The 10,052-nt window shown below is 32.9% G+C and overlaps 2 long non-coding RNA genes across 2 annotated transcripts; one reads left to right on the plus strand and one right to left on the minus strand.

Moving 5' to 3' along the window:
• Nucleotides 1-331: 331 nt before the first annotated feature.
• Nucleotides 332-4,688, minus strand: LOC147079945 (uncharacterized). The gene is made up of 3 exons (XR_015071138.1): nucleotides 4,280-4,688; nucleotides 2,533-2,592; nucleotides 332-1,806 (listed from the first exon to the last, which is right to left on the minus strand). It is a non-coding gene; the product is annotated as an uncharacterized LOC147079945 (long non-coding RNA).
• A 2,770-nt stretch (nucleotides 4,689-7,458) lies between these two features.
• Nucleotides 7,459-9,948, plus strand: LOC147079946 (uncharacterized). Its single transcript, XR_015071147.1, has 3 exons — nucleotides 7,459-7,537; nucleotides 8,247-8,574; nucleotides 9,431-9,948. It is a non-coding gene; the product is annotated as an uncharacterized LOC147079946 (long non-coding RNA).
• Nucleotides 9,949-10,052: the final 104 nt, after the last annotated feature.

Here is a 10,052-nt window from a genome sequence, read left to right on the forward strand (position 1 = left end):
CATTTGTATCAAAATATTTAAAATGTTCGTAAACAGATATAATACAACTATCGAACAGTTTTGTCTACAATGTTCATTTGTTTATGCACATGAATATATTGGTAAAATAACTTATGGCAGTGAAACCGTATTCAATAAACCTGCACAACTGCTGGTTTATGAAAATGATATTAACATAATCGGAAGATCCAAGAGCCACAGTTCGAGGTTTATCAACGGGTTGAATCCCAAATGGAAGTGAACAATTTTGTGCACCTGTATAGATAGAACTGCTTGGAAGGTGTGCATGTTTATTTATTTATCCGAAAAAATAATACAACAGTGTATGCAAAATAATAGGTATATATTTCATATCAATTATACATTGGCAGCATAATGTGTACATCATCATGACTAACAAACCATATCACATTGGAAAACTTAATAATCATAACAAAAAAAATATATTTATTAACACAGACGATTTCCATATCACATAATATGTTGGATAAGTCTCGACTAAATTTATTCTAGTCTTACTTGAACAACGAAAATAAATGCCAAAAATATTCAACATAATCAAAGAAAATAACAAAATTTGAACATTCATAAGTGTAAATACTATTTACTTAGACATCGTCAATAGTATTTACGTATTTGTTTCTTCAATATTAAATTATCACAGAAGAATTACATATCATATATTTATTCCTCATAATCAATTAAGTAAATAGGATTCATATACAAAAACTAGACAATAAATACCACATTAACAATTCTGTGGATAAACTTAATTTCATTTCATTAATTAAGATTAGATTCCTTTGGTAGAATTCCATTCTACAATAATTATTGCATAATATTAAAATCCACAAATGAAGTTTTTTTAGTTAACGATAAATAACTATTTACCGGTAACCATTATCAAGACTATGGTAAGTTTAGAACAAAAGCAAGACACGTAATGATTATGGTGTTATGTATAACCAAAATAAATATCAACGAAAGAACTAAACTTGTGGAATTTAATATTATGTATTACCATTCTAACCATTGCGGGTTTCACATCTATCAACAGTAAATATATTAGCCAATCAACGGCTAGATCAAAAAATATCTTATACATTTCAACACTTCCTACGTTAAAGGTCGGAATTGCGTTTTTGGCTTTCGTTGCCTTAATTAATAAATAAATAATTTTAAAGATAATAAAACAATATCAAAAAAAAAAAAAAACAGTAAATATTGTACCTATAGGCATAACTAAAAAATTATGATTCCAGCTTTTAAATTAACATTGTGAAGTCATTGAAATCGTAATACTGAAAAGTTTCCATTTTGCAGTTCCGACCTTATACGAAGGAGGTATCGATTTGATTAATTTTTAATTTTATAATTCTCATTTTTCGAAATGACTAGGCTCATTTGGCTATCTCAAAAATATGTTATTACTTATTAGTATCACAAATGGATTACAATCCTCATAGTACGTATTATTATACTTTATAGTTCAAGTAATACATAATAATTTAATAAGTTTCATTTCTATAGATAATAAAGATCTTAGTGTAAATACATTGATTCAAAAATGTTCAAAAAGCGAGACAAATAGATCGTAACATTGTAAATAGTAAATAGTAAATTTTAAATTGTAAATTGTAAGTATAAAAAGCTATCATTAATAATTGATAATAACAATATTTAATTCAAAAATGTCAACAAAAACGGGACAAATTGAATCTAATAACAACAATTAAATAAATATATTATATAAACAGTCTTTTCGTTCCGTCATCAGTCTTTGGTTTGCATCCGTTAGAGAATTACCTGGAAGAAAACCAAATGTCAGAATTACTATAAATCACATTGCCAATAACTAGTGTATTTAGAATCTAATCCAGTCTTTACACCACTCCAGGATGGCTCCCGCTGAGCGAGACGGATACAGCGTTGCAATGTTTAGCATAAAAGCTAAAATGTATTATAACATCACTAGTCATGGCGGCTTACGAAAGCTCAGAGCAACCGTATACTGTGCTTCAAGAACAGATGTTTGCGGTAGAAATCGTTTAGGGTGGTATGACTTTAGGAGTAACGAGGAGATAAGAGAACGGACCGAGTAGCCACCATCACACTGACAGTGTTAAGCCAACCAGACGTGCGGTGTCTTGAAAGGCTGACGAGCGACAGGGGTTCTTGGAGACGACATGCGGTGTCCATATGCTACAACTAAGAGGCGAACATGGTAAAATAATGAGAGATATTATGTGTGTTTGTTTATATGTTGTTTTATGCACCCTACTGACATACGAAAAGAAAAATTTTAATATATCTTGGCAGTGAATGACATTTTAAAATCTGAATTTACCATTAGTCATGTTCAACTATAACACAGCAAAATATGGTTAACTCACAATGTCCAAACGCTCACTAAAACATACACATACCAGTCCCATGTTTTACTGACTGAACCAATTCAGTAGATTAACCAACCATTGTAAGCAAATTCAATATATATTTGGCCTGTAGGTAGAGCGGCAAGGCAATAATTACCTTTGGGTCCATCATGACAATTTCCTTAATGAATGCGGCTCTGCTATGAGTATTTTAAGCCTGAAAAAACAATACTTAATTAAATATCTCGCAAGTAAGCTGTAAATGCTGGTAAGTGTGATTTATTTTCTCAGATCTAGCCGATGAATTGATTTCTCATTAAATTGCTCCATATTTGTATCAAGAATGTCCATTCAGAAACATTCTCATTGCCCCTTCAATTTAATGTATGATACGTATAAAGCGCGAAATATGTTATGGTGCATGTCGTGTACTATCACGTGTCATAGTAAGCTGCCGCTATGGGAAGAAAGGGTGTAATATCGTTTTTCTTGGTGCTTAAAATGTTATCAGACTGATGCTCCCATCCGTATCACATTTTGAATCTTTGAACGAACATTATCAGTTAGCAAAATCTGCCAAAATCACCAGAACAACAATGAGGTCACCTCACATTGTACTGCATTACATCGACACCTGCACGACTCAATGAACGTTTGTTATCATTTTCTACATGCCTAGACATTTTCGAATCATGTCAAAATCACGTGTTTTTTGCGGTTGACACTGTATTTTCTATAAGAATGTTGTCTATTATCTTTGGTCTGCGGGTTGAGTTCCGTTCAAAATATTATTGAATTTGCGGAGACTCGTTACTAGATTACTCTATCATTCGATTTAAAGAGATCGTGTTCGTTCAAAATATTCTGCAAAATGACGAAACCATAGAATAAAATGTCACCGTGACAGTACGCGACATGCATCTCAATATAATAAAAACTATATGGTTAGTTTTATGTTACTAGGGGAAAGACAAGATGTATTTTAGATCGGGAACGATACTTGTAACCACTCCAATTGTGCTAACCGTGAATTCGTGTTATTTTGATTTTAGTTATTTTAACTTTTACATTATTCCTGGAGACAAATTACATATAGGGGTTAAGGGCCCACATGTTCAGCGTAGATCAAAATTGAGCTATTATGGTATTGTCAGAGCATAACCCTGGACATTCCTTAAAATTTGAAAAACCTCATTTAATTTCGACCAGAATAATCAAAATTCAGCATTAATTTTGCATCTCAATAAAGGAACATATACATAACAGTATCCCGCATTTATCACTTTTTTAGGGTCCCTTGAAAAACGTAGAATCGGGGTTTCACTGTAGTAACAATTTTTGATATATCTAGTGGGGATACGAAACTGGAGAATATTGTGTAATTCCTTGCATTTAAGTAACAATACATACTAAATCGGCCTAATAGGGTCAAAAAATGTATCTCATTGTCTTACTTTACAGTAGACCCCAAAAACAAATGAATTTACATTCCACTGACATTAACAAGAAAGTATTTTCACGAGATATGACGTATTGAACTATATTTTAACTGATGAACTTTTTGTCTCTCTTTCTCCCTTTCTCTTGTCTATTTGTGACTAAACGTAATATGTTATTTTATGTCCAGTACCATACGAAACTCAAAACTGCGAAAAATTTTGATACATTTGATACTTTTGACCCTAATGGCCCAAAATCATACATTGTATTATAAACACCATTAATTAAAACCTGATAAAATTTGGGCAATTTTCTTCAGCAATAATGACAATCTCTTATTCTCAACTGCGGTGACTTCTGGTTTAAGCCACGATATAGAAGTCAGTCAACAGTGGATAGACTCAAATGAATAGATTTACCAGGCATTATTATAATGAACGTGTGCGCATAAAAAAATCGCTTACCCGCTTCGGTGATTTCTCCGATGACAAGAGTTCATTTGCATTATCTTCCATGCATATTACTGTGGAAGGAACCGTGAAGGAGTTATCCGTGTAATCCATGAACATATATGGAAACTCCATGGAGTCATGACAGACATCTGAGACTGACACAATTTCTTCTATTACTGGCGTAGAAACAGTGAAAGGCTTATCGACATCATCCTTATATATGTAAGGTAAATTCACTGGGTCATTTGACGGGAGTTTACAAAATACAGACTGCGGGTCTTCAACACTGAAGGTTTTGCCGGCGTCAACAATTTCAGCGCTTGTCGTACCTTCTGAAGTTGTTACATAACCACTATCCAGATCTATTTCAATATCAGGGTAATGCTCAACCAAACCTAGATCAATTATCATTTGTGGTTACCTGTGTATTAAATAATAAAAATTAATTTTAACAAGTTACTCATTAAGCCTTAAAGTCAATTTTTGAACTCACAATGTTCGGTTGATACAAGAATTTTGACAGTCATGAATTATTTTAAATTATATCGAATAATTTATATGAAATTGCATAAATAACTCGCTTTGAAATATAAAACTGAGAACGCATCCTAACGTTCATTAAATTTTTCACTTTTGGGTATACTCATCCGTTCGGATATGCGTCTCCGTTTGCCAGTTTTGCACGGGAATAACTGTAAGCCGACTCTCACATCAAAACACGTCTCGCCTTAAAACGTGTCGAATACGTCAATGTGACGTCGTCGTTATTCAACACAAATAAACAAAACACACATTGTCAAATGGAGCTCCGCAGATTGGTCGAATGCGACTGTTTCGCTTGAAAAAAACATCTGGTTGTTGCAATCGACAAGCTGCATCCTTCTCGGGGCTCCGAGTCCAAGGGTCGAAGTCACATGCGAACACCCACGAATTGGTCATTCCTATACCGGCTCGCCGATTACTGCATTCAAATATCTATATGTTTCGAAGGCTACGGGCAACTGTCGCTAGGTAGATGTGCGCGGTATTCACCAGCAACACTGGATCTCAGTTCTCGGAAATTTTGTTCGGCAGTTTTTGATGTGAGAGCCGGCTTATTTTCTGTCAAATTGTTTTTTCTCTCAGTGTCGGTTCCCTGTCGCCAGTGTTGCCATCCGATGCTATATTGATAGTATATGAAATATATTGTTTATCGGGGTAATTACAATACCTAATCAATATGTATGATCAGATTGACAAGCACAAATTAGAGCTCAAATAATATATATCAAATATTTTCCATAACTTACCCGCTTCGGTGACTCCTCAGGTAAAGTAAATGATGACAAGAGTTCCTTTGCATTATCATCTACGACTATAACCGTGGACGAAACTGCGAAGGAGTCATCTATACAATCCATGAACACATATGGCAAATTTTGTTGAGTCGCGTAATACTGGAGGAATATAATCAATTGAGTGCAAATCTATCGCTTCTACGAGGGTTGGATATGTGTTGTCTAAAAATGAAATGTCAAAATCCAAATTTGGAATTTCTTCTTCATGTCGCGGTAAGTATGCATCTAATATTTCGTCCAATCGCTGCGTCTGACCAATTCTCCATTGCGGTATTTTGGTTATCTGCATATTAAACAAAACAGATTATTTTTTAAAGTTTCGCCATTCTAACCTTAAAGGAAAGTATAGAATTCACACCGTAGTTTAATACAAGAATGTTGAGGGTTAAGAATTATTTAATAATATGAACAAATAACAGTAATTGACTGGATGACTATAATCTCAGAGTTTATAGGAATTACATAAAATAACTTGGATTAAAAGACAAACTGACAGCCTATGCTATGGCATTTGATTTTAATATCATTGACAATATATGAAATATCACTTTTTCAGGATAATTATATCACTGACAATGATGTTTTTTATGGTAATCAATATATACAATCAAGTTAACCAAGTCTCCATTGCGGTATTTGGTTATTCTGCATATTAAACAAAAACAGATAATTTTATAACAGTTCTAACCTATAACCTAAAAGGTAAAGTATAGAAACCACAGCATACCTACATATGAAAGAATGTTGACGGTTATGAATTATTTAATATTACATATAAGAGTAACCTACTGAAAGTCTATAAACCTGATAATTTATATAAAATTGCATAAATAACTCGCTTTGAAAATATAAACTGACAGCCGATGCAAATTGTTTTTTGAAGTCGTTCATAACGTATGATATATACTGTTTATCGGGCTAATGATGATATCGGAGATTGTCGGTGGGTATTTTTAATATAAAACAATATAGAAAATCAAGTTGACAAGCACAAAAATACTTACCGATGTTATAAAAAACCAAACACAAAGAGGATTTAGATTTAGCGACGCCGGCGCGCTGTCAAATATTTTGACGAATGAACCATAGATAAGAATGAACTTCAAAGAGCTATTTTTATTGCCATACGCCAAAACGCTCATGGCTTCATTATAGTAATATTAAATTTATTAAAAAGATACATGTGTTTGATACAATCAATTAAATAAAATATTCATTTACAATAATTCTCAACATTTTGAAATTTAAATTAGGTATAGGAATTAGGATTTAAAAATAATGTAAAAGTGGTATAATTTTACCCCAGTTTATGTACGGTAACTTATTTTAATTTTAATCCACTAGGTATTTATTATTTTTTTAATTGATAAAAAAGGTAGGTTATACAAAATAAGACTTGTGAGTCAGCAATTAAAATTTTTATTTACAATAATTCTCAACATTTTTAAATACCTAATTTAAATTTAAAAATGTTGAGAATTATTGTAAATAAAAATTTTAATTGCTGACTCACAAGTCTTATTTTGTATACCTACCTTAATTATCAATTAAAAAAATAATAAATACCTAGTGGATTAAAATTAAAATAAGTTACCGTACATAAACTGGGGTAAAATTATACCACTTTTACATTATTTTTAAATCCTAATTCCTATACCTAATTTAAATTTCAAAATGTTGAGAATTATTGTAAATGAATATTTTATTTAATTGATTGTATCAAACACATGTATCTTTTTAATAAATTTAATATTACTATAATGAAATAATTTGAAAATAATTTAAAAGAAACAAGCCATGAGCGTTTTGGCGTATGGCAATAAAATAGCTCTTTGAAGTTCATTCTTATCTATGGTTCATTCGTCAAAATATTTGACAGCGCGCCGGCGTCGCTAAATCTAAATCCTCTTTGTGTTTGGTTTTTATAACATCGGTAAGTATTTTGTGCTTGTCAACTTGATTTTCTATATTGTTTATATTAAAAATACCCACCGACAATCTCCGATATCATCATTAGCCCGATAAACAGTATATATCATACGTTATGAACGACTTCAAAAACAATTGCATCGGCTGTCAGTTTATATTTCAAAGCGAGTTATTTATGCAATTTTATATAAATTATCAGGTTATAGACTTTCAGTAGGTTACTCTTATATGTAATATTAAATAATTCATAACCGTCAACATTCTTTCATATGTAGGTATGCTGTGGTTTCTATACTTTACTTTTAGGTTATAGGTTAGAACTGTTATAAAATTATCTGTTTTGTTTAATATGCAGATAACCAAATACCGCAATGGAGACTTGGTTAACTTGATTGTATATATTGATTACCATAAAAACATCATTGTCAGTGATATAATTATCCTGAAAAAGTGATATTTCATATATTGTCAATGATATTAAAATCAATGCCATAGCATAGGCTGTCAGTTTGTCTTTTAATCCAAGTTATTTATGTAATTCCTATAAACTCTGAGATTATAGTCATCCAGTCAATTACTGTTATTTGTTCATATTATTAAATAATTCTTAACCCTCAACATTCTTGTATTAAACTACGGTGTGAATTCTATACTTTCCTTTAAGGTTAGAATGGCGAAACTTTAAAAAATAATCTGTTTTGTTTAATATGCAGATAACCAAATACCGCAATGGAGAATTGGTCAGACGCAGCGATTGACGAAATATTAGATGCATACTTACCGCGACATGAAGAAGAAATTCCAAATTTGGATTTTGACATTTCATTTTTAGACAACACATATCCAACCCTCGTAGAAGCGATAGATTTGCACTCAATTGATTATATTCCTCCAGTATTACGCGACTCAACAAAATTGCCATATGTGTTCATGGATTGTATAGATGACTCCTTCGCAGTTTCGTCCACGGTTATAGTCGTAGATGATAATGCAAAGGAACTCTTGTCATCATTTACTTTACCTGAGGAGTCACCGAAGCGGGTAAGTTATGGAAATATTTGATATATATTATTTGAGCTCTAATTTGTGCTTGTCAATCTGATCATACATATTGATTAGGTATTGTAATTACCCCGATAAACAATATATTTCATATACTATCAATATAGCATCGGATGGCAACACTGGCGACAGGGAACCGACACTGAGAGAAAAAACAATTTGACAGAAATAAGCCGGCTCTCACATCAAAACTGCCGAACAAAATTTCCGAGAACTGAGATCCAGTGTTGCTGGTGAATACCGCGCACATCTACCTAGCGACAGTTGCCCGTAGCCTTCGAAACATATAGATATTTGAATGCAGTAATCGGCGAGCCGGTATAGGAATGACCAATTCGTGGGTGTTCGCATGTGACTTCGACCCTTGGACTCGGAGCCCGAGAAGGATGCAGCTTGTCGATTGCAACAACCAGATGTTTTTTTCAAGCGAAACAGTCGCATTCGACCAATCTGCGGAGCTCCATTTGACAATGTGTGTTTTGTTATTTGTGTTGAATAACGACGACGTCACATTGACGTATTCGACACGTTTTAAGGCGAGACGTGTTTTGATGTGAGAGTCGGCTTACAGTTATTCCGTGCAAACTGGCAACGGAGACGCATATCCGAACGGATGAGTATACCCAAAAGTGAAAATTTAATGAACGTTAGGATGCGTTCTCAGTTTATATTTCAAAGCGAGTTATTTATGCAATTTCATATAAATTATTCGATATAATTTAAATAATTCATGACTGTCAAAATTCTTGTATCAACCGAACATTGTGAGTTCAAAAATTGACTTTAAGGCTTAATGAGTAACTTGTTAAAATTAATTTTATTATTTAATACACAGGTAACCACAAATGATAATGATCTAGGTTTGGTTGAGCATTACCCTGATATTGAAATAGATCTGGATAGTGGTTATGTAACAACTTCAGAAGGTACGACAAGCGCTGAAATTGTTGACGCCGGCAAAACCTTCAGTGTTGAAGACCCGCAGTCTGTATTTTGTAAACTCCCGTCAAATGACCCAGTGAATTTACCTTACATATATAAGGATGATGTCGATAAGCCTTTCACTGTTTCTACACCAGTAATAGAAGAAATTGTGTCAGTCTCAGATGTCTGTCATGACTCCATGGAGTTTCCATATATGTTCATGGATTACACGGATAACTCCTTCACGGTTCCTTCCACAGTAATATGCATGGAAGATAATGCAAATGAACTCTTGTCATCGGAGAAATCACCGAAGCGGGTAAGCGATTTTTTTATGCGCACACGTTCATTATAATAATGCCTGGTAAATCTATTCATTTGAGTCTATCCACTGTTGACTGACTTCTATATCGTGGCTTAAACCAGAAGTCACCGCAGTTGAGAATAAGAGATTGTCATTATTGCTGAAGAAAATTGCCCAAATTTTATCAGGTTTTAATTAATGGTGTTTATAATACAATGTATGATTTTGG

Source organism: Rhyacophila brunnea, unplaced genomic scaffold, assembly GCF_057557595.1.
Source record: "Rhyacophila brunnea isolate RB1 unplaced genomic scaffold, BYU_Rbru_1.0 scaffold_1, whole genome shotgun sequence".
NCBI classification, from domain to species: Eukaryota; Metazoa; Arthropoda; class Insecta; order Trichoptera; family Rhyacophilidae; genus Rhyacophila; species Rhyacophila brunnea.